This window comes from Canis aureus, chromosome 4 (genome assembly GCF_053574225.1).
Source record: "Canis aureus isolate CA01 chromosome 4, VMU_Caureus_v.1.0, whole genome shotgun sequence".
Classification (NCBI taxonomy): domain Eukaryota; kingdom Metazoa; phylum Chordata; class Mammalia; order Carnivora; family Canidae; genus Canis; species Canis aureus.
This window is the reverse complement of record NC_135614.1, coordinates 72,499,940-72,524,545: the sequence shown is the minus strand read 5'-3', so window position 1 is coordinate 72,524,545 and position 24,606 is coordinate 72,499,940. Positions and strand designations below refer to the sequence as shown.

General features: G+C 42.0%; 1 long non-coding RNA gene across 1 annotated transcript in view; it reads left to right on the top strand.

The window, feature by feature from the left end:
- Positions 1–24,606, top strand: part of LOC144311942 (uncharacterized) — a 122,080-nt gene that overhangs the window by 47,340 nt on the left and 50,134 nt on the right. Inside the window, exon 4 of the long non-coding RNA XR_013377416.1 lies at positions 14,494–14,666. This is a non-coding gene — a long non-coding RNA (uncharacterized LOC144311942). The remainder of the gene's footprint in view (positions 1–14,493; positions 14,667–24,606) is intronic.

Here is a 24,606-nt window from a genome sequence, read left to right as displayed (position 1 = left end):
AGTAGTTGTTGAGCATCTGTCTGTCATATACCAGGGACACATGTGTGCATTATCTCACTTCATCCTTGCTACAGTTCTGTGAAATTGTTAGCACTCCCATTCTACAAATCTGAAAAGAAAAGATGACAGAACAATTGACTTAGCCATTTTCAGAAAGAAACCAGATCATAAGGTTGAACCATCAAATTAGCAAAAAGAAAATGTCCAAATGCTTATTATGAGTAAACATAAATGGCATACCAAATCTGGTGAAGTCATCCTTTGAACACAGCTCACTGTCTTTTCTCATTCATGTACGCATTTGTCAGTGCATTCTACTGAATGTCAATTTCATGAGTATTTCATATTTCAGATAATTCTGAGGACTTCTCCAAAGCTGAATATTTCATATATGAATGGGATGACGTTCCCTTAAATGTAATTTGATTCTCATAGATGAAGTGGAAACTTTCTTTTGTCGGAGGGACAAACCAAGTCTGTATGAATGTGAACGTGAAGTTTGCATGTGGGCCCGGGTGCCTATGTGTGTATGAGTGCACACAGGGCTGCTGGGTATTTGTGCATGGAGGAAACATATGTAAAGGTATTCCTAGTCACAATTTCCCAATTCCCACACAACTGGTTAACTTTTACTTCTAAACTATTACTTCTCTGTGAAAGATTGTAGATATAAAATTGAACAATTTTTGGGAAAAGACCTTTATTTTTTATAAAATCCTTGAAATTCATTATATGTTCAAAGTTAGCAGAAACAAGGAGAAATTACCCCCCCATTCAGTGAACTTTAAAAGGCTTCATAAAAATACAAATTGGCATACATCTCTTAAGTAATTATTAGAAACAAGTTTTAAGCAAACATAATTTAGCAAATTAATTAATGAATGGCTTTTACAGAAATTAATTTCTGGATAATTGACCTAGAATTCTTTCTACATGTATAAGTTAGAATCAAGTTGGATAGCTTACAACAGAAAACACAAGTGACAGTGGCTTAAGAAACAGATTTATTTTTCTTTTTTTATAAAAAAAGTAGGTCTGTAATGCAGACTGTTATGAATGCTTATAAGACCATCAGTGTTCCAGGTTCCTTTTATTCTTCTTTTTAATCATCCTTAGATCTTACCTTCCATCCTTGGGGTCACTTCATCGTCTCAGATGGCTGCTAAGGCTCCAGCCACCACTTCTAGGGTTTAGACAAGAAGAAAGAAAAAGGGAGATGGGAGCAGGGGACAAAAGGGCATATACCAGCCGTCTACTACTCTTTTAAGGAGTTTCCCTTTAAGTCTCACCTGACAAATGCCCTTATGTCTCAGAGGCCACTCCTAATTACAAGGGAGGCTGAGAAATAGTCTTTCAGCTGGTCACATTGTTTCCTGAAATAAAATTAGGGTTAGTTTGGTAAGATAGGAAGGGATAATAGGTGGACAGTCTCGGCCACACTACACCAAAATCCTGAATTGTTTCTGTACATCAGGACCCAAATTTTAAGGAAGGAAGGAAACCTAATGCTGTCCTTTGGGAACTTCCAAAAAGGATGAGTTCTCAGGTCCCTGGCCTAAACAAGGCTTGCTGACAACCCAGCAGGCATCTATTAATCTAAAGTCACAGGAACCTTCCAAATTGGGGTGAGTAGTGAAAGCTCGCTCAGAGATCTCTCTGGCCTCTATGCTAATGTCTGCCTGGCAATCACCAGATTTAACCCAATCCCAACTGATACATAAAGGGTGACAAAAGAAAAGACAGAAGAAAGGAGATTACTATTAATCCCCCAAACTTTCAGGGATGACCATGAAAACATGTGATTTTTTTTTCCCCATCAGATTTGCCGAGGGGTAGATCAGATACAGAATTACTTGTTATGCCGTGTAAATGCTTATATTAAGCTACAGCATAAACTGTTGGATCCTTTGAGCTCTTGGTTGAGTTGGCCGTGCTTTGGGACAAGGACGTGGGTTTTTTTTTTTTCACATAAAGCCTCTACTGCTTCAGTACGGGAAGTGCCATGAGTGGAAAGTGCTCCGTGCAAAGGATAAGCTTCCTGGCTGATGAATAGTTCATCCAGAACAACATGGTGCCACTGGCCCATCCTGTGTGGAGCATCTGATTTGTGCCACATCTCCTGTAGTGGTATAGAGTTTCCACTCCAGCATTTGTATTCATATTCACATTTGAAATGGACCTGGGCTCTGCTATAGCTCCAAGCAATCCTGAAAATAGGTAGACTGTGCATGTGTGCTAGAAGCTCCACCATAGACAGTCCCCCACTGTCTGTGGCCTGTAGTGACTTTACAAAGACACACCAGATGAATCTAAGCCATTGACAATTGCCTGCCTTCTTCCAGTTCTACTTCCTTCCCCTTGCACTCTCCTTTTCCTTTCCACCTGGAGCCTTTTGTCATTCTAATCTTTGCTCCCAAATCGCCAAAAAAGTTTCTGTAGCACCCTAAACATGCTCTAGTCCTTTGATGTATTGTGGTCTATGAGTCATAAAAGATTTTTATCCTTTTTTTGGTTTACCCAAAATTATGCTGAAAGTACCTATGTTTGAGAAAATGATAAATCCTTGGAAAGGTGGCTGGGGGAGAAAATACTGTGACAAGGAGACTGTGAGGAAGACAAAGCCAGGGGCCCCTGGGGCTGAAGTGGGGAGTCTGGAGTCCCACAGGCCCCTGAGAGCCTGGAGCTGCACTCAGCAATTGCACAGGGCAGGTCTGAGGACAGCCTTTTCTGATGGCTCCTGTGTGTTGGCCATGGACCTGCCTCCCAAGGACGAGAAGCTGCTAGACAGATACATCACCTGCCTCCCCAAAGAAACTCCAGGCATTGACATTGCTGTTAAAGGGTTTATAATTGTGTCAGGACTTGAATTTCAGACTGAGAGTTTGGGGATTGTTGTGGTAGAGATGGTGGAGGGAATAGAAGCCATTCAACCACTTCTCCTGAAGTGTAATAGAAACATAACTTGTTGGCCGCTTGGGTGGCTCAGCAGTTGAGCGTCTGCCTTTCAGCTCAGGGTGTGATCCTGGAGTCACAGGATTGAGTCCCACATCAGGCTCCTTGCAGGGAGGGAGCTTGCTTCTCCCTCTATGTCTCTGCCTCTCATGAATTAATAAATAAAATCTTTAAAAAAATAAGAAGAAACAAAAAAAAAAAAATAAGAAGAAGAAACATAACTTGAGCCACATATGTAATTTTACTTTTTCTAGTGGTCACATTAAAAAATTAAAAGACAGATGAAATTAATTTTAATAACATATTTAATGCTATACAGTTAACCTTTGAACAACATGGGTGTTAGGAGCACTTACCTACTCCCCCATACAGTCAGAAATCCACATATAAATTTTGACTTCCAAAAAATAAATAAATAAATAAATACATAAATAAATACATAAGTAAATAAATAATTTTGACTTCCCACAAAACTTAACTGCTAATAGCCTACTTCAGACTGGAAGCCTTACCAGTAACATAAACAGTTGATTCACACACGTTTTGTATGTTCTATGTATTATATACTGTGTTCTTACAATTAGGGAAGCTGGAGAAAATAAAATGGTATTAAGAATATCATAAGGAAAAAAAAAAGAATATCATAAGGAAGAGAAAAAAGATCACGAGGAAGGGAAAATATGTTTACATTCGTATACTGTATTTACCAAAACAAATGTGCATTATATTTCAAATCTGTGTTGTTGAAGGGTCAACAGTACATCTGAAATATTATAATTTTAAAAGGCAATCAATATGAAAATATTAATACTTTGCAATCTTTCTTTTTTCTTTGTACAAAATTCTTCAAAATCTGGTGTGTGTTTTGTACTTACAGCACATTGGAATTCAGACCAGGTGCATTTCAGGTGCTCAGTAGCAACACATGCTAATGGCTGCAAAATTGATCAGCTGCTTCTAAGGAGATCCATTGCTTCACTATATCAAAGCTACTTTCATCTGCCCATGTCCCACTCCCTGATCATTCTCCAATCTCTCCTTTCTTTCTGCTTGACCCTCCTTTCCCCAGCTTCTTTTCCAATATTCCCCTACCTTTCTCTCTCTCTCCTTTTCTTTCTTATAGCAATGACCTGATTAAGTCATTTCTAGAATCATTAGAAATGAGAAAGAGTTAGGACCAGAAAGAAAGGGACAAAAAAGAGCTTAAATTTTATGATAGAGTAGAAGGAATCTAGAACAAATGTTATGCAGTTCTAGCCCAAACCATGCCACATCAAACTCCAGGAAGAAATAATATTTATAAGTGAATTTTGTATGGATAGGAGTTTATTAAATTAATTTCATTCATAGTGAAAAAGAAATATTAACTCTCCTCTATGACCTAATTACTTGATGCCCATGTCTTGTCACGTTTTCCAGTAGCAACCATATGGGATCTTTCAGTTGCATAGAATCTATTTAATTGCTGAGTCTCTGACTAGCATTCACGTTCATGCAGAACATGTAGGGAACATTTTAGATGCTACCTTTCTCTTTTGCTACTCAAAGCCTTCCAACTCGTATCCCTATTTCTTAGAAAACAGGGAGAGGACATACCCTTTTCCTTCTTTCTCTTTGATGTTCAAAGACAGTTAAGCAGAGCCTGGAGGCTCATGTAATGTGGTGGTTGGCTCTAAACTGACATGTAGGTTTTTTGGAACTGAAAGGTGTTTTTCAAAGTCTTGAATGTGTAGGAAGTCTAGGTTGGGCTCCCAGAGAGATTAGATTTTCCCCCAATTTCCTAATTTCGCTGTGGTCCTATAGTACTCACTAGTACCTATTGTTAAGTCCATCAAAGATTAATTTTGGTTGATTCTGGACATTTTTCTTAATTATCTCAACTCTTCACTCTTGTTGGAATGCACTATATCTATAAAGATCCTTTCCAAAGTTTAGATTTGAGACCCTATTGACATGCTGCCTCAAGGTCTTGATCCATTAAATAAAGATAAGTCAAACCATTGTTCTGCTTCTTAAATAGAAATCAGTTGGTTGGTGGAATATTTTGATTGCTCATTCCTACATTTAGATATAATTTTGCTTAGATTGCCTTTTCCTACCATGTGCTGGCTTGACATTAAACATTACTCTCTTTTTGCTTTAGCTTCACGGGCTATGCTGAGCCAAAGCTTGTGTTGTTTTCTGTCTAGCTTATCCACCACCCACTTCATTTGACCTTATAAACATGTTTAAATAGATTTCTCGGATAATGACCATTTTAGCTGGCAACTTCCCGTTTAGATATTATAGCAGGCACAGTGCAAATTAGAGGGCAGCGCAAAAGCACTAAGAATCATGAGACCCTAGATAAATATAGTAGAACCGCTCAGCCTCGGTAAGACAAGGCTGGGTTCTGATCCCAGTTTACCCACTGACTCAGTGAGTGACTCTGGGTAGGCAGAGTAAAACAATCATTGGTTTCATCCACCGGTGACTAAGTCATGTTGATCTCAATAATGGGGGCCAAAGAAAGAGTTTACTGTCACAAAGACACCTCATTTCCATCCTGGGTGTTTCACTGTTCCCTGGACTTGCCTCTCAGTTCATGCTGAGGAAAACAAAGATACTCTTTATGTACTACAGAGGGGAGACAGGGTGATCACCAGCTGGCCTTATCAGCAATAAGAAAAATATTTCTAAAGGTTAGCAGATGGGCAAAATAGGAAGAGCGGGTCAACCTGATATTAAAAGGGGGACTTTAAAAGGTGGCTTTGTTCAGTTTTGTGTTCTCTTGATATAATGCGCTTTACTGCTCTGTGATTTCAGTAATAGCCCAGGTCCACAAATGATTCAGACTTTCAGTAAAAAGCCTAATAATGTTCTGCTCAGCACCCAGCCCCAAATTTTGCATACACTAGTTGCCTGATGGATGTTGAGAGAGTGAGTGAATGAAGAGCTGAAGAATTAGGTGTGAATAAATTGCAAAGGACCTTGTTTACCTTCTTCGACAGCAGCTTTACTTGTGATTTTCCAAGTTGTCAGAGCTCTCAGATCTATCTGAGCTTCAAGTCTTCTTCCTTTTTCTGATTCCCAGAGTAAGGGCTGACTTAGGAAGCACTTTCAGCTACTTGCTGGCCATCTGATGGATCTTTTACATTCAGTTATTTACAAGAGAACATACTTTTTTGACCTAGAAGGGAAATATTTGGCATAAATTTTCACCACTCCTTATTAAATAAACTGAGCACATGCCCCTCCTCGTTCCACAGAAATACATTTCCATATTTTGAGTTGGAACGAAGGAATGAGAAAATATATAAAACTGTACAGCAGTTTAATGAACAACTGGATTTTTTTTCCCAAAATGCATATAAACAAATCTTTGTATTGGGAAAAAAAAAACAAATTATAAAACAAATTCCAAAAATGTTCACCAATCCATATTTTTCCTTTGGAGAGAGAAGAAGCAAGTTCAAATGGGTGAATGATATTTCTATGGACTAGTTGATAAACATGTCACCTTATACTATTTAGTTCTTTTACACTTTTTTTTTTATTTACCCCAAATATCTTTATGTCTTCATAAAAATTGCCTGAGGCAAGTGGGACAAAGGTTAAGGCTCTCCTTGAGCAGAAGTGGTTACTGAGCTTTGCCAGGGATCTTGCAGTTTGTTTGTGAAATTAATAAATTTTTTTTTGTGTGTGTGTATATATGTGGGGGTGGGGTGGGTGGGTGCATATACAAAATTAATAACCTGGGGCAGATTCTGAATGTTCATTAAATGGTAGGAGTTCAAGCAGTGGTGCTACCAGGGAAGCCTTTTTGAAGGAGAGTGTGTTTATGAATGTAAAAGATTAGTGAAGCTAAAGCAAATGGAGGGAATTGGTGTTGGTGGACCAGGGCCGCAGAGAAAGGAGCAAAACCAAATACCAGTAAGTCTAATGGTTTTTCAGGATTCCTTTGACCAGATCAGTTTAAAGTACAGACTGTAACTTATGATTTGTATGTGTACTGATTATATTGAATTTGGGTTCTGTTACGACTGTCACAAAAACCAGATTCTGATAGTTTCCTGAGACAGGCATTGACATCTTTGGAACAAACTTTAGCTAAAGAATATAGCATCTCTGACCAGGAGAGTAGGGGACCTGCACTGCTCTACTCAGATCCCTCTGATCCATTTTACCATTTTGGTATTCTCTTCTCAGGCTTCTGAGTGTTTTGTGTATAGGTTCACACTTGTGACTCTCTCAGAAGACTGCCCCTTCATTTGTCTGCATCCTGGAAGCCAGAGCACCTGAGGGATTATATCTCCCTGTGGGACCCTTAGCCAATGACTGACTGGCAGAAGAGAGTGAAAGTCCAGACCTATGGCCTCAACTGGGGAGTCTTGGGGGTTTAATCCACACTCCAGAGTTCTCCTGGAAGATCAGACTCAAAATACCCTTTGTGAAACTTTCCCTAAAATCACTGTGGTACTTGGCTTTTCCCTCACCCTGTCCACCATCCAACTCCTCTACCCCCTTATAAAACAAATCTTCAGAATCTGCGTCTGGGAGAATCACCCTAAAATAAAGAAACATGCCTATCTTCCAATGTGGGTATAAGGTCTGTAAAAGATAGCCAAGCGGGAGAGGGTAATGATGAAGCTGAACCAGAAGTGAATCTCTTACTATTTTCTAGCATAGGAAGACTCTGCTGTGCATCCTTTCTTCCTCCAAGTCTAAAGCAATAGAAGTTTGGAGATGGTAAACTCTGATAACTATTCCCTGAATAGAAATGCACAAGCCTTTCCCTCCATACTCAACAGCCCCAATACAATCTATGTTCATAATATGCAATTTGGAAATGATGATGACCAAAAGCATAATCATAGTCAAAGCCCTGTATCACTGCTCTGTACCCACACATCCTCTTGCTCATCCCATCGATGTTTACCAGGAGGCAGCTTGCCAGAAAGGAAATCAGCTGTGGGGGCTGCACAATTCCAGGAGCCAATCCATCAAGAAGGCATTTGTGCCTTTCAGGCGTGGGGGTGAACTAGAACAAAAGTAGTGTCTGTTTGCTTGCGTCATGGGAAAAGCAGTGAGAGAAATTGCTGCTGACCAACCAGTGACAGTTGGTGGAGCCCAGACTTTTAACACCAACTAGTTGCCAATCGGAAAGGATTTCCAAGAGATGAACCCACCACCATGACTCTCTTTCCTTCTGTTTGATTTTTTCAGAAGGAGTGCCAATCTGTAATAGGCTGTCCTCATGTGATGATTACTCTATTGTGCATCCACTTACACTTATGATGTACAGGCTTCCCAAAGTTCAGCTATTCAAAATTAATACCATGAGCATTTCTGGGAAAAGAAGGGGAACCACTGTGACATATGGGCAAATCTAATGATTTGTCTGAAACTGATCAGCTGAATGTTTATCTCCTTTGTCCCCTTCTAATCCCTTAAGAAATATGAATCACTCAGTGTTCCATTGTCCAATTATTTCAAAGCAAGGAATAATCAATAGCACTGTATACTTAAAAGAGGAACTTTCAAAGTTTGTCACACAGAATAGGACGTTGTGTAGTCATTGGAAAGTAAGTTTGTATCTCACGAATTTTGACTTATTAAGATGTCAGCCTTAATAGTCATTACTTTTAATTAATGACTGAATTCTAGAATATTTTGTACAAAAATTTATATTTAAAGAAGTGTCACCTAGAAGATTTTTTGAATGCTTTGGTAAAATTAGTATGTGCTATTATTAGTGTCATCATCTACCATTGTAGGAGAAAGTATATTTTGTTTAAAAAAAAGATTATTTTGATACAACTTGGTCTTATTGAATCTCTTATTCCTCAAAGATGGGGTTTTATAATCACTGCTGAAGGGTCCTTATTAATTCTTGATTAGATAAATGAATGAACAAATTATAATGTCATAGATCCATCCATTTACTCATCATTTTATTTAGGACCTCTTTATGCTTTCTAAAATGTTATTTACACTGCGAATTGGTTTTGTAAGATTCTTTTTTTAAAAAAAATTTTATTTATTTATTCATGAGAGAGGCAGAGACACAGGCAGAGGGAGAAGCAGGCTCCATGCAGGGAGCCTGATGTGGGACTCGATCCTGGATCTCCAGGATCATGCCCTGGGCTGAAGGCGGCACTAAACTGCTGAGCCACCCAGGCTGCCGGTTTTGTAAGATTCTTTTAAAGCAAAGGTAAAATTCAATTAAGTCATTGTCTTATTGAAAATAAGAAATCAGTAAAGCCTAAATTTATGAGATTGACAACTTTACAGTAGTCAACATCTACAGAATAAATAATCTAGACTTTTATAAGTTCTATACGACATCAGCAGAAGATAGGCTGCCTTTCCCATGTTATTTGTTTTTATCTGAAAGGAAATCTCAGAATCCTCTAAGCAAGTTCTTATGTAACATTGGTCAAGATTGGATCCATGCTTCTTTCTAAACCAATCACTGGCAAAGGAGATGAAATTACTGTAATTAGTTAAGATTAATCAAGATTTGCTCTCTGAGTCAAGGAAAGGGGGAAGACCTGAACTAAAAGAAAGGAAGAGAGATGCCTGAGTGGCTTGGCAGTTGGATGTCTGCCTTCAGCCCAGGGTATGATCCTGGAGTCCCGAGATGGAGTCCCGCTTCGGGCTCCCTGCGTGGAGCCTGCTTCTCCCTCTGCCTGTGTCTCTGCCTCTCTCTCTCTTTGTCTCTCATGAATAAATAAATAAAATTAAAAAAAAAAAAAAAAGAGGGAAGGAAAGGAGGGATGGTGGCCAAGAGGCCAAGAAACCAGCAATGCCTGTTTCAGGTATTCAGCTTCTCTTGCCACTACAATGGGGAGAGAGGTGTTCGAGGAGTGTGATGAGACTTTTGTGAGGGTGGTTTATAAGTGAAGATATGGGACTATTAAGCTATGATTGATGGATGAACCTGTTTATCTTTGCTTCTCACTAATGAGTCTTCGGAAAAGTCTTACCTTATTCCTTTGGGTTAAATTATCTTATCCAGATTACGTGTGCAATTCTGCCAAAAATACTTAGATCTTTATTTTGTACTTCAAAGGTTCTTGGTGGCAGGTCCAGAGTTCTGGAATTCACTTCCCCCAGCTATTTTAACTATGAGTAGAAGTTGTCACCGGGATTTATGCACGACCATGCTATATATGATGGATTCTAATTGAGGATTGGGAAGTGGGAGGTGTTATAAAATAGCAAAATGAATTCTTTAGACCTTATCCATATACATATGCAAAAGGAGATATCTGTAATTTTTAGGCCATTCAATATCAGAGCTGACTTTTATCTGGTGTGCCCTGGTAGAGAATACTGGCCAGCATCCATTCTGTTATTGGTAGTGACCCATATTGTACAATGAGTTAATTGTTTGACTATCGCATTGCACAAAACACTGAATTGCAAATTTAAAGAATAAAACTAATAGAAAAAAATAAGTTGCAACTTCTAACTTGAACACTTTTATGTTGGTATACTCTGTGTTAGATATGTCACCTACTGGTGATTTTTTATCTATAGATCATTAGGTATTAATACATAGACAAAGAGGAAATTAATGTGGTTCAGAAAAGTAAGTGGTGTGTTCAAAAGATCCTTGGCTTATTAAACATTCTTCTCAACTGGACTTGATAGTTCAGTACAATCAGAAAAGTTTCCAGAAAGAAAATTAACATACAGTTGGTATAATGGTTTCCTATTGCTTCTGTAACAGGTTACCAAAAACTTAAGTGGTTTAAAACAACACAAATTGATTACCTTATGTTTCTGGAGGTCAGAAGTCTGAAATGGGTTTCAGTGGGTTTAAATAAGGACGTTAGCAGGCTGTATTCCTTCTAGAGATGCCAGGGAAGAATCTTTTTCTTTGCCTTTCCTAGCTTCTAGAGGATGTCTGTATTTCTTGGTTCATGGCTCCTTCCATCTTTAAAGTCAGCAATGACTGGTTGAGTTACTCTCACACCACATCACTCTGACACTAGCTATTCTCTCTCCCTCTTCCATAATTAAGGGACCTTTATGATTACATTGGATCTACCCCCCAAAATCCATAATAATCTCCCCATCTCAACATCCTTAACTGAATTACATCTGCAAATGTACGGTGATGTATTTATTCACAGATTCTAGGAATTAGGATGTGAATGTCTTTGAGGGGACCATTATTCAGCCTGCCACAACGGGTTTACAAATGTCAGTATTCAGATTTTAGTGTTTGATCTTAGAATCCACCCTGGCCACCATCTCAAGCATTTTCTTTCTGAAGTTTGCAACTGAAAGACAGGATTGTTTTGTCTCTGAGAGTCATGGTGATGTTGAATTGGAAGATGGAAATAAATATGAAAAATAGAAAAAAGTTAAGTGGGCTGGCATCAAGAAATAGTTATCAAAAACTTACTGTGTGCTAGGCTTATGCTAAGTATGATGGGGCAATACAAAAAATAGAAGAAAGCACAAACCTTACTTTTAAAGAGCTTCAAACCTTGGAGGCAAAACACATATATATAAATAATTCATTTGTACATTCACTCCTCATTTGCTGGGAGGTGTAGACTTCCTTGTGTCCTCCAGATAGACTTATACCCTAGAGCCATGTCTTGGAGCCTCTTGATCTTGGGGTTGTGAGTTCAAGCCCCACATTGGGCATGGAGCCTACTTAAAAAAAAAAAAAAGAAGAAGAAAGTAGCAAGCATTAATCTGATTTCTCCTTTTGAAAAGGTGTTCTCTCCAGAGTCATACATCACCTGGTTTGCTAGGATGGAATGGAGGAAAGGAGAGAGCAGAGAGAGGGAATTTACATGGATCAGTCACCTACTGCGTGCCAGCACGGTTCACCCAGCATCCTTTATCCTCCCTGGGAGAGCTATAATATTACTCATGCTTTTATAGATCTAGAAACTGAGGATCAGAGAGGCTTTTAAAAAATACAGGAAAAAAACCCCCGACCTCCATCTAGGAGGTCATGCAGTTAATAAGTGGGAGGCATGAGATTTGAAGCCAGAGCCCTCTGATTCCAGAACATGTGGTTTTCTATAATTTCCAACTGCCAACAGGACTTGTAGAAATACTTAATTGAAAAATATATCTTTTTGCATTATGTTACTTTAGAAACTTGGAGAAGCATTTCTTTTTTTTCTCCCAGTCCTACTGTAAGTATCTTCCCCTCCTTATAGGATGTCTGTCTTTTGCTGCTAGAAGTAACAAGCAGCACAATTCCCTTAGAAGTGTGACTTGCTCTTCTATAATAACCCAGAGACTATTTCTTCTTTGTGTGCCTTTCAGCGCTTTGTCCCTTGCCTTGCCTCTGGCTCTCATTGCAGTCCATTTAGAGCTATCAACATCTTTATTTTCATTCAATAACAACAGCAATGACCTTGTAGGCTAACTGTTTTTGTGCCAAGTGCAGTGGTAAGCTCTGAGGACACTGCTGTATTCCTTGGACTGCTAGAGCTTATATTCTTCATAGTGAAATAGTTTAAAGCAGGGGTCCTCAACCTTGGCTACACATTTGGCAACTTAGAAACACTTGACAAGTATTCTTTTTTTAAATGCCTGGGCCACTCCCAGAGGTGTAATTGGGTGGTGGGGGGAGGGGGTCAGAGAGGGAAGCCTGGCATGAGCACTTATTTTATACCCAGACAATTCCAGTGGGTAGCTGCCATTGGACACTCTAATTAATCGGTAGACTTAATGTGTTGCCCATCAAAGGAACAGTCAAAGGATGTTTGGGGCAGGTGCCAAAGGAATATATCCTGAATGTGGAGTTTCAGACATTGTGGCTTTAGATAAAGAAGGTAGTTTGGTGTTTGAAGCTGACAGCTCTTCCCATTGCGCTTCGGTTCACACTGGGTGGTGACTTGAAGTGACATCGATGGTTAAGTCAACTTGGCCCCACAGCCTTTGGATCACAATTCCCCCATGTAACCTGACTGCAGATTATGTGTAGCATTAGTTGCCATTTACTAAGTGCCACCTGCCCATCATTCTCACAATGACCCCGTGAGGTAGGCCTTATGATTCTCATTTTACAAATGAGGAGACAGGAGGGCAGGTAACATGCTAGAGGCCACACAGGTTGGAGGTAAAAAAGCCAGTTCCAATGCTCCACTCTAAGCCATGGTGCCACCTCCCAGGGCCACGAGTGTGGTGCTGAGCAGGCTGGTCCCCTGTTTCTAAGGGGACCAGGAGGTATCATTCCCAGACCCAGTCAGCCTGGAGGCCCTGCAGACCATGCCAGGCTGTGGCCTGGGTAGGGCCAGCTGCCTTTGGGCCTTGACTTGTGCTACACACAATTACCAGTAAGTCCCTCTCTCCCTTCTCAACATCACTGCTTGCTCTTGGAACCTTAGCAGCATTTCCATTCTGCACTATCTGTCTTTCTGGAAATGAGAGTCTAAGAAAGACCTTATGTGTCACATCTTCCCTCCTGCCTTCCACCTGCTTGTTAAGCTGCCAGGGAATTTAGGGCTGGGCACAATTGGGAAGTGACTGATCTACGTCTTTGTCATCACCATCCTCTCTTCTGTACTTTCTTTCCCTTTGTGGAATCTAGGACGTTTAGGCTTTTTAAGTAAAACTTTTTCTCAAGCAAGGGTAGAGTCAGTTCATTAGTCTATGGTGTAAATGACTGATAACGTCCCACATGCCACCTTTTCCAGAGACAGTCACATTTTAACAGGGGACAAATTTCAATTTGGGAGCCCGACACACATGGACTTGAATCTTAGGCTGCTTACTGGTTATGTAATGCTTGGCAAGGAACCTAACCTGTCTTAGTTTCAATTTCTTCATCTCTAAAAAGAGACTGACATCTCAGAGGAGACATCATTGAGGATTAAGAAGATTGGAGGATGAGACTTGCACAGTGCGTGGCACAGAGTAGGTGCCTGTTCAGCGTCATTCCTTTTTCCTTCCACCCAGTTGCAGAATTCATGCATCTGTTAGATAGGAATAAAGTTAGGCAGGGACACATTTCTGAAATCTCTCAGCAGCGAATGACCTCCTGTTACCTTTACTCCGTAGAAAACACAAGGTGTCATGGAGGAATGCTTGAAACTTATCCCCAGTGAGTTCTCTCTCTTTTGCTCTCTGTCTCTCTCTCTCTCTCTTTTTTGTCTCTCTCTCTTTATCCATCCCTTCCCCCCCTCCATTGCTGTGTGACATACTGGGTCACAAAGGAGAGTTGTGACTATACTTTGCATCCAGGCTTCCTTTTTTTTTTTTTTTTTAAGATTTTATTTATTCATTCTTGAGAGGCACAGAGAGAGACAGAGACACAGGCAGAGGGAGAAGCAGGCTCCATGCAGGGAGCCCGATGTGGGACTCCATCCCAGGACCCCGGGGTCATGACCCGAGGCAAAGGTAGATGTTCAACCACTGAGCCACCCAGGTGCCCCTGTGTCCTGGCTTCTTATCAATCCTGCCTTTCCACCCTGAAGCCTCCCCCAACATGTAAGTGTAAAGATTCATACCTCATCTCTGAGGTACTACACATTTGGATACATATTGGACAAAACAATCTCTTGGTCTTTCTTTCTACAGAGGCTGAAATGCCACTCCTCTGAATGGAAAACTAGCTGCTATGTTCCCAGATAGAGTGGCTGAAATGCAGATGCGCTCCCGGGTTTGCAGCTTTATTCCAGTGCACTGAAGAGCTGGCTGTTATTGAAGAACAATTCCAGCCGCGAATGACCCAAGCTTTCCAGGGAGCCCCGGTGAGCAAGCCTCACTTTCTGTGTCTGTCTCTGTCATCCTCATAAAACATCCCATTAGGCTTTCTACTGAGACAGAGAAACCGAGCTGACAGTGGAAAGTGAGTTGTTTAATTGCTATTACCTTTCCATGTTTGAAGTGCATTTTTTCATAATTGTTCCAGAAAAAGAAGCCTGGATTTGAGGGCCAGGTTAGGTGAGCTAAGGATTGAGGTGGAGCTGACTGCTGCCATCGAAATTCTGCTGATGTTGCAGATCCTGCCCAGTTACAGCAGGATTCTGACCTCACCTTGACTGGGTGTACAGACCCACGCTGGTACCCTGAGCTCTGGGTTCAGAGTTCAGCTGGGCCACTTACTGGGTGGTAGACTTTGGCCATCTAGTAACCTCTCCATGTCTCAGTGGCCATATCAATAAAATCAGCAGACTGATAATACGTTCGAGGGTCTTTGTGATGGGTAAACAGAACTCATGTAATTCCCTGTCATATTGCCCAGAGAAAAGTCAGCAAATGCTCCTGCCTCTTCTCTTCTCTATGCAACCAAATGTAGTTGGTCCAGAGGAATTACATTTGATGAAATCACATGAAATGGGCCTCAGGGGCCCTGCAGAGGGAAAGAGAAGTCACAGAGGGAATATACCTTGTGTGTGTGTGTGTGTGTGTGTGTGTAAGCCCCAGTTTTTGAAACTCAAAATATAAACTGAAACTCCAGTGCATTTAGGAAAGCTACCTTATGGCAAAGAGTACAAACAGGAGCTCCAACACCAGTGCTAGAAATAAGTGCCATTTACCTGGCCTGGCTCTATTAACTCCCTTCAAAGATGTCATGTTCATAGCACAGGATTTGATGAGTTAATTCAAACCAAGTCAAGGCATCAAATATCTTGTGGAATAAATAACAATGGGTCATGCATTTCTGAGACATGTTTCGCGCTTTTTTTTTTTCTTTTAAACCAAAGTAGTCCTTCCTGGCTCCTGAACACAAGCCATCCTCATCTATTTCCTAAGATAATCCATTATAAATTATGACAGGCTCCCAGGAGCCTGGCGGGCAGCACGGCCCGATCTGTGCCCTGGTCTCACTTTTCTGTCCTGGTCATCTCCGACAAGTTCCATGCGTGACCGGTCAGGAGACGGCTAATTCCAGTCCAGGCATTTTTCAGATGAGCCTCATTTTATTTTTAATTTCCCCACAAATGCATGCCAGGCGCAGATTTCGTCAGTTACAGACATAGCTCTCTAATCTGTGCCGCCCTTCCGTAGCTCAAACTACCAAATGAATTAAGGTCCAGTTACATATAAAAGTGATTATGATCAGCGAAATGTCTGCCCAGAGTGGCCTTCCCCAAAAAGGGCAAAGATTTGAGGCTCTGACACTCCTCTTTGGGCATCTTGGGGCCATACACTCACTGTAAAATAAAAATGAACCCATTGACAACCTTCTCAAACATACATGGCCTTTAGATTTTATGGCTCACTGACTTCTGGCCACCATATAGTAGAGAAATAGATTATTTTCTCACGTTGGGAGAAATTATTTGTTTTCTGTCTTCATCTAGTAAGATTTCTTTTCAGGAGAACTCACCTCATCCTTTTGAAAGCTTCCTCTTTCACCTCTGCGGGCATCTGGCTTTTGCTTAGAGGCAGATGACTACTCCAAATCCTAACAGTTGAGGGGCAGGACTCTACGTAGTCTTTAGGATTCTTGTTAGGCTCATCCACACATTTTCAGGCTGTGCAGACTCTGTTTTCTCCTCAAGCTGTCAGGAGCCAGGAGCCAGGAGCACCTGGAGTAAGCATTGCACAGAAGCTGTAAGTTAATTTAGGACCAGAGAGTGAAGGAATAAAGGCCATCCCCACTTACAAAGAGTTCATAGTCTACCTCGGGGAAGAGGAAATATTCCCAAGGATGCATACTGTGCTTTATCATCTCAATATGTTAACAGGATATGTACAAGGTGAAACAAAAAATCCTGTAGCAGGAGGATAATTAGGCACCAAGGGGAAGTAGGTGGTCTTGGGTGATCTTGATCTGCCTCTCTCTCTGGGCATTGGTCCCCATGAATGTAAAATCTATAATGTATGAGGCTTCTGCGATGAGTGGCGAAAGAGCCAGGGAAATCAAGAAAGCCTTCCTCCCTGGAGTTTCTAGAACAGTGATCACAAAAGCATAATCAGGCTGATCCTGAGGGGGAGATCTCAGTAGCTCCCCCATCAGGCCTCTTTCTGTAGCTTTTCCCCTCCACAAAGCAGATATGGCAGGGTTTGTTCAAGCCCTGTGACACAGTTCTGTTGGAGGGAACCAAGTTTATAAAAGGTCCCACAAACTCAGATCTGAACCCAGAGCAAAGCCTGAGGTGTGGTGATAAAGGCAGGGGGGCGTGCTGCCCCCAGTGGCAGAAGCGTGTTTACACCTGCTTCCTCCTGCCCGCAGGGCCAGGGCCAAACTGCCCTGGGGACAAGCCAACCTTGGTAGGCGCCCAACCTGAGAATCTTTTGAGCTCTTCCTGTCGCCATGCCCCACCCCATCCCATTCCACCCTCGCCTCTCTTTTCTCCTCCCTGGCAGCCACTCTGTTTTCAGATGTTTACCATGAGTTAGAACCTCAGTGGCAGGCATGAGGCCTGGTGGAGGGCGGGTATGTGGGGTGTGTGTGTGGAGAAGATGGTCCTGAAAGAGGATTCCTCAGGGAGGCATCTAGGGCACATCATATGGATGCCTCCTCTTTGTCTCTCTGAGAGATGGTACATATGCATTTTCACTGGTTGACAGTGGTCTGTTTCTCTGGCTGGCAATGTTTTAATCCTAGATTAGCCCAAGTCAGATGCTCTTGGGGAACACCAGTGTAGCCTGTGCTCCCAATGCCCCCATCTCAGTGGTCTCAATTTGATCAGGACATCCGGATTTTGTAACCTCGTTTTGTAACTGTTCCCCCGACCCTGGTGCCATCCTTCAGAGCTCTGAGGACATGTAACTGGAAGCCACTCCGGCTCCTCTCCCCCTCTGCAGTGGACCCGTGTCACCTGCCGCCCTGGCATCATCACCCAAGCATGCACTGTCACACTCCCAACCGGAATGTCAGCTTGCTGTTTGAGATTCACACCGACACGCGGTCCCCAGAGGGCTCCTCCTGGAGCCAGGGCGGCCTGCGCTTGGGAACACATAAAAGCACAGGAGTCCCCTGGCTTTTTGGCAGCACTTCAAGCGCTAGCCCAGTGAAGAGATCTTGACAGCATACTTGTAAACTCCACAGGCCCCAAGGGCTCAAACACCACCATATTTATGCTCGCAGGCTGGAGAGCCAAAATAGTTGGGTTGTTATGCAGACATGGGTCTCTTAGTCCAGGCCAGCATTGCTGACACCTGTTAATTGGCATTTGAAAGAACTGAGTCGAGGGGGATGGGGAGCCTTTGGAGCTGCTGCCAACCTGTACCTGAACAGCAGGGAGTCCAGCAAGATTTTGACCTACCCCTCGGGTAAGAGATTCCCTGGTGGGATGAGCAAATGAGTTGAAGCCTTGCCAGAAAGGATAATCAGAGAAGGAAGAAAATAGAAAGGAGGGTGGGAAGAAGAAAAGGGACCAGGAGGGAAAGAAAAAAATAGAGGGTAGGTATTTTTAGATTTGCTAGCACAGAACTTGGTGTTTGTAGCACCCTGGCCCTGTGTCTGCAGCACCAGTTCTTCTGGCCCAGGTGGGAGCCAGCCCTCCTTGTCCCCTTCTCTCTTGAGGCTGTGGACCCACCCTCCTTTCAAGGTCAGTAGCTGGACCACCTCCTCCAATGAGCCTTTTCTGAAAACCCCAGAGACCCCACTGTCTTCCTCCTTGGTACTCTTGTCATAACATACACTCCCTATTTTCCTGTGTGCCCCTTGGGCCCCTCTCCATTTGTCCCCCTCCCCATTTTGTTGATTTTTTAGGATCTTCCTTGAGAGACTCTCTGGCCCACACTGCCCAGCACAGCCCAAGACTCCAAATAGGGTCTCCGTTTCGAGGCTCATGGGTTGGTGTTCTTCTTCTGGATATCTTTCTCTCTTTTATAGCTCTAGGCCTCCTGCCACAGCTCACTCAGCAAAGCTCTATCCCACTCTGTCCCCACACAGCGTCAAGCTGACTCAGGGGGCCTCAATAAGTCTTTTTCCTTGTATCTGTCCCAAGATGGTACACAGCCTGACCTGAGGGGAGAGTAGGCTTATTAAAAATTATTTCTGTATTTCAGTTATTAGTATGCAAAACATTTCCAGAAGGTTCATATTTATGGACTGACTTACATTTCAAAAGTCAGCTTGAAAATCTGTTGTTTGAATCTGGAAGTCCATAGAAACAGTATTGTAAATGAACTGGTTCATTCATTCATTCATTCATTCAGCAAATACATCTTGAGCATCCTATACAGCAATACTATTCAACCTGCTGGGGATGCTGCAGGGAACAAAGCATATAAAACCTCTCGGCTTCAAGGAATGTGTACTCTGGGCAAAGGAGACAGATCTGCTGCAGTTAAACAAGTAAAGTATGTGATATGTTGGGTGGTCCTAAATGCCATGGAAAGGAATAATATAAGGAGGGGGAAGGAGGAGTGCCAGGATGGGCCTGGGATTATAATTCAGGAAGGCTTTATTTGAGAGATCTGAAGGAGTGAGAGAGGTGGAGGAGGAAAGTTCAGACTCACGAGTGAACTTGGTATGTTCAAGGAGCAAGAAGGCCAGAGTAGCTAGAGCAGAGTGAGCATTGGGGATAGAAAAATGTGGGTTGGTTTTCCTGGCCAACCCGCAGGTGGTTGATTCAGCCCATAACAAGTCTGAGCTATAATTCTAATTCAGTGCGATACACATCTACTGACTGCCTTCTTTCTACCAGGGATTAGTGCTGGGTCCTATTACTAATTCTCTCAACTACCATAACCATGGTTCTATGGGAATATCTCTTTTGAGTGTCAGCTGGGGAGGGTTAGGGACATACAGAGCCCACTCAGAGTAATGTGGGGCCAGACAAGTGAGATACATTGCCCAGTAGACAAAATCTCCCTCCTAGAAGCAACTTGGAACATTAGAACCATCTCTTCTTGATTTGCTCTTATACCAGATGGCTTTAGCCATTCAGGGTGATTAACCATCTCTTGATCTGGAGACCCGGGCACTTGATTTGTTGGTGAGTGTTGGTTTTTGATGCCTTATATATCCGTTTTGATTCTTGATTTCCTGGTAATGATAATGACTGCTTTACCTTTTTTTTTTTTTTTTTTTTTTTTTAATCAATTGAGGTTAGTATATATAACAGAACCTTGTAAAACCAGTCTACTGTCTGAGTTGTGATTTTAGAGCAGTCACTCTGTCTTCTGCCTCAGGGAATTCAGGGAAAGGACTCAGAAATAGCATCTTTCAGTGACACCTTCATAAATGGAAATTGCTGGTAAGTTTTCTGTTGGCTGTCTAATCTCCTCTGGAAAAAGTGATAAGGATAGAGAATCTCAAGATGGCAAGTAGCTCTGCTCTAAGATCCAAGTGGGAGAAGAAACAGGTTAATGAAAGCAAATTGCCTGACTCTAGGGGAGGTTGTGGAGTAGAAATTAAGGAAAGGTATGTAATTCATATAGAAAATGACAAGCAAGGGATCCCTGGGTGGCGCAGTGGTTTAGCGCCTGCCTTTGGCCCAGGGTGCGATCCTGGAGACCCGGGATCGAATCCCACATCGGGCTCTTGGTGCATGGAGCCTGCTTCTCCCTCTGCCTATGTCTCTGCCTCTCTCTCTCTCTGTGTGACTATCATAAATAAATAAAAATTAAAAAAAAAAAAAGAAAATGACAAGCAAGAGGATAGACCCAAATGAACCATTACAGAGGTGAAATCACATTTCTCCTTTGGACACTGCTCTTTTCTCTCCAATTGCCTGCATCTTCAGGCTCCATTTTCCAGTGTTTAAGCCACTTAAATAGCCCTGATCCTACCACCTGGGCCCCAGCCATCCAGTACCTCCCATGTCTGCCTACCTTTCTTCCAGTGCCCTTGAGAATGGGAGACTTTATGTAGGAAGGAAAATTTCTAGTGACAGAACTCACTTCCTTATTTAAGCCAAACCAGGCATTCTGGGAAGTCCTTGTTATTAGGAAGTTCCTCCTTAAAGTCATTTAAAATCCACCCCAGAGGTTCTGGGTCACCCTCTGAGGGGCTCAGAGATATTGCAATTAACTCTTCTTCAGAGACACAGCTTTTCAGATATCTGAAGACAGGTCCCTATCCCCTTCAGCTTAAGATTTTCTTCTTATCTTTGGCATTCTTCACCTTCATCATGAAGTGTCTGCTTTAGTTTTGTTTATTTTTTTAAATGCTGTCCTGTATACAGTATGTGCTTTCAGAGGATTCATGACCTTCTTCAGTTCTTAAAAATTCTTAGCCATAAAGTTCCACTATTGCTTCTCCCCAAACCACCCTTTCTCTTGCACTGAAATGATAGACACTATGTTGGAACCTATCAGTCTACCTCCCAGTCTCTTGTAGCTCTTTCATGTTTATCTCTTTGTCTTTCCGAGCTATGTTCTGAGTGAATTCTTCAGAACTGCCTTCCAATTTACAAATTCTCTCTTTCATTGTGACCAATGTGGTGTACTCAAAACCATTTAATATAATTTATCTATCTTAATTTCCTATTATTCCACAGAAGCTAAACTCCAGAATTTTCCTTCTAGCTGTGGGTTACTTTACCATTCTGTTTTAAATGTCTCTTGCACAGAAATGTCTCTTAATTTAGAATATAGCCTTTCCTTTTGATGTTCTCCTTTTACATTTTAATTTTCATACATATGTCTTCAGAAAAATAAGGGCCTCAAATTGGGAACTTAACTCTCTGTCTTGACTTTCTCCCTTTAGTCCTTGAGCTAGCCTCATAGGCTTGACCTCCTGAATTTCCCTTATCAGGATCACTGTCCTCTGAACTCACTCTGTGATACCCAGAGTGGAATGCAGAGTATTACAGTGAGTGCTTTGAAAGTCCGAGACAGAGAACACTGAGCAAGCAGTTTCTAATAACACATGTTCTTTTACAGACGTGTCTATAGCAGGATAAAAGGCAGGCACCAGAGAAATGTCTTTGAGGCCTAACCTGTGTAAGTATTAGGGATAGTCACAGGGTCTTCAGGCTTATGATAAACAATGCCTCTTGATCCAGGGGAAATTAGGCCAAATTCTAGGGAAGAAGAAAGGACACTGCAGCAAAGAAGTCATCAAAGGCCAGTAAGAGGGAGCCTGTGGAAACAGGAAGGCCATCTATGCATTGGCTTTGGAGGTGATAATGGTCCAAAATAATCAAATGAAGCATATCCATATGTACCTCACAGCTTCTTGACACTGTATAGGCCCATGTCTGTCTTCTCTCTTGTCACTTCATCATGGTCTAACCATAGGTAAAGTTTGATGGAGAGAAGCTAACTTCTCTGCCACAGGGAAGAAGAGTTTTCCCTGTTCTCAGCAGAAGGATGGCTTTGCAAGGAAAAAGTGATCATGGGTCTTTATGATTGTTTTTCAGTTTTTCAAAATACCTGAGGTGAAGCCATCTGGTGTAAAAGCATAAAGTGCCAACAGTTATTAGCTCTTTTCAAAATAGTGTATAAAGTTACCTGCTGAAAAGAGCATGAGTTCTTGATTCCAAGCTTGTGAAGTCACAGCTTTGTCACTTACTAGCTGTGTGATTTTGGGGTAGTTTCTTAACCCTTCTGAGACTCAACTATTACTACATAGGTTTATGGTGCCTACATTATTATAAATGTAGATTAAATGAAATGATGCATATAAAGAGCATAGAGTTAAGTTCAGTTAACATTCTTGGCACTCATTCCTTTTTATTGGGTGTCATTTGACAGAAAAGGCAATGAGGAGGGAAACAAGAAGGTGAAAAAAAATGAAGGGGATTTTTAAGAATGGGAAGAATTATTAAGGATGGTTACAAAAGGGCCTGAAGCCACTTTGGCCATGAGCCATGTATGGAATGTAATGCTAAATATTGCCTCCAACATTTAGGGGCAGGTGGATCTTCATGTCTTCTTCCTATACAACCTGGCTATGGGGTGGTGGGCAACAATAAAAACAAGTCTCAGGTCCCATTCTACCCCATTCTGACATTGACCATCAGTCAGGTCCCTAAATGCCTATGCAGTGTCAGATCTCATAAGCTCAGGATGTCCCCACTCTCAGTTTTTTTTTTTTTTTAGGCAATCTGTCAAACACATTTCTCCTTTTAGACAGATTGCCTATTCTCTAGGTTCCCTAGCGTCCAGTGCCCTTCCATCTTTCAAGACTCAGCTCACATATTACCTTCTGTAAAGTCGGAAGAGGGGTCAAAAGCTTACAAGTCATTTTTAGAACCAGAGTAGGGAGGAAAGTAAGGGCAGTTGGAAAGAGGTGGAACTAGAAAAGGAAGTCTTTTCCTCACTCTTGGTTTCTACAAAAGGGGACTACCCACACTCCCGACTGCTGTCTAGCTTTAGGGAGGTGCAATGACTTCCCTGATTGGTGCATTGCAGAAGAATACTTGGGCATGTTCTGCTTATCCCTGTACTCCTTCATCCTCTTGGGATAAAAAATGTCTACCACATGGAAATCCGCTCCCTTGTGCTCCAGTCCACATGGATGGGGTTGCATGTGAGAGTCTGTCTAATGGGAGGTGGGGGGTCAGTTGGTGGGCCCACTGGTTCTCATACTAGGCTATATTCTCCAGTTTAGCCTTTATCAGTAGTAAAGGTGGTGTTCTGGCCATGTTTGTACCCATGTAGCTATTTCACAGCTTTCCCAGAGCCCATGTGGGGAAGAGGGATGCTATGTGTTGGGTGCCCCATGAGGCAGATGACAGCCAGACTATGGAGGGCTTGGAATGCTCTGCCTTGTGTTTGGAATCACGGGAGGAAAGGGCCTATAGACAGAAGCAATAAATGCAGCCTTTGCAGGAAGAATATGGATCCAGGTGTCAGGAGAACTGGGAGCCAGCCCCAGCGCTGCCACTAACTATCTGGATGACTTTAGGCAAGTTGCTTAAACTTCTCAGGCTTCAATTTCCTCATCTGTAGAATGAGCTGGTTTATAAAAATCTCTAATAGCCCTCTCCAATTATATAAACATTAGAAAGGGAGGATTCCCTCAGAGGAGGAGGTTATGGAATTTCTTTCTTTGGGAATCTTGAAGAAGCAGCTGGTTTAGCATTCAGTTTGGATAAGAAATGTTATCTCAAGCATTTTATTACAAGCAGAAGGTGAACTCTGTCAGTTCATCTTCATGCCAGCCTACGAAATAGATGATATTATCATTCTTCATTTATATACAAGGAAACCGAGACTCAAGAGTTAAGTAACTTTCCCAGTAGCCTATGAGTAATAAATGCCAGTTCTGGGCTTTGAACTTGGGTGGTGTGGCACCATAGCTGTGCTCTCCAGCACTCTGCTGCACCACCCCCATGTGAAGGGGTGGCTCTGGGTTTTTTCCCAAAAGCGCATCCCAATTTATGGTGTCTCTAGAGGGACCCAGTTCACAGCTTCTCAGACACGTGCAAAAGGCAGGTGCTTGGCTAGTGAGAGAAACCAAACTCCTTTTGGCTCTCTCATAGCTCTGTGCCCTCAAGTTTGACATTCAGGGGTGAGAAGCACTTGTTTGGCAATTAATAATGCACAGCGTGTGACATCTCTTGTATTGATGTCTTTATTGTTCAGTTTCTACGTGCTTATGATTTGTCTCCTTCCTTAATATTGACACCCGAGCACCATACCAGGAACTGTTCCACATCCTTTAAATGTGTAATTCCATTTGACACTTGCCACAATCCTTCAAGGTAGGTACTATCATTATCTCCAATTTACAGCTGAGAAAACTGAAGCTCAGAGGGGGGAGATACTATTATACTATTGGTAGGGCATAGACATTGACTGTATATCCCAAGTCCTAGATAAATATTTTCAGATGGA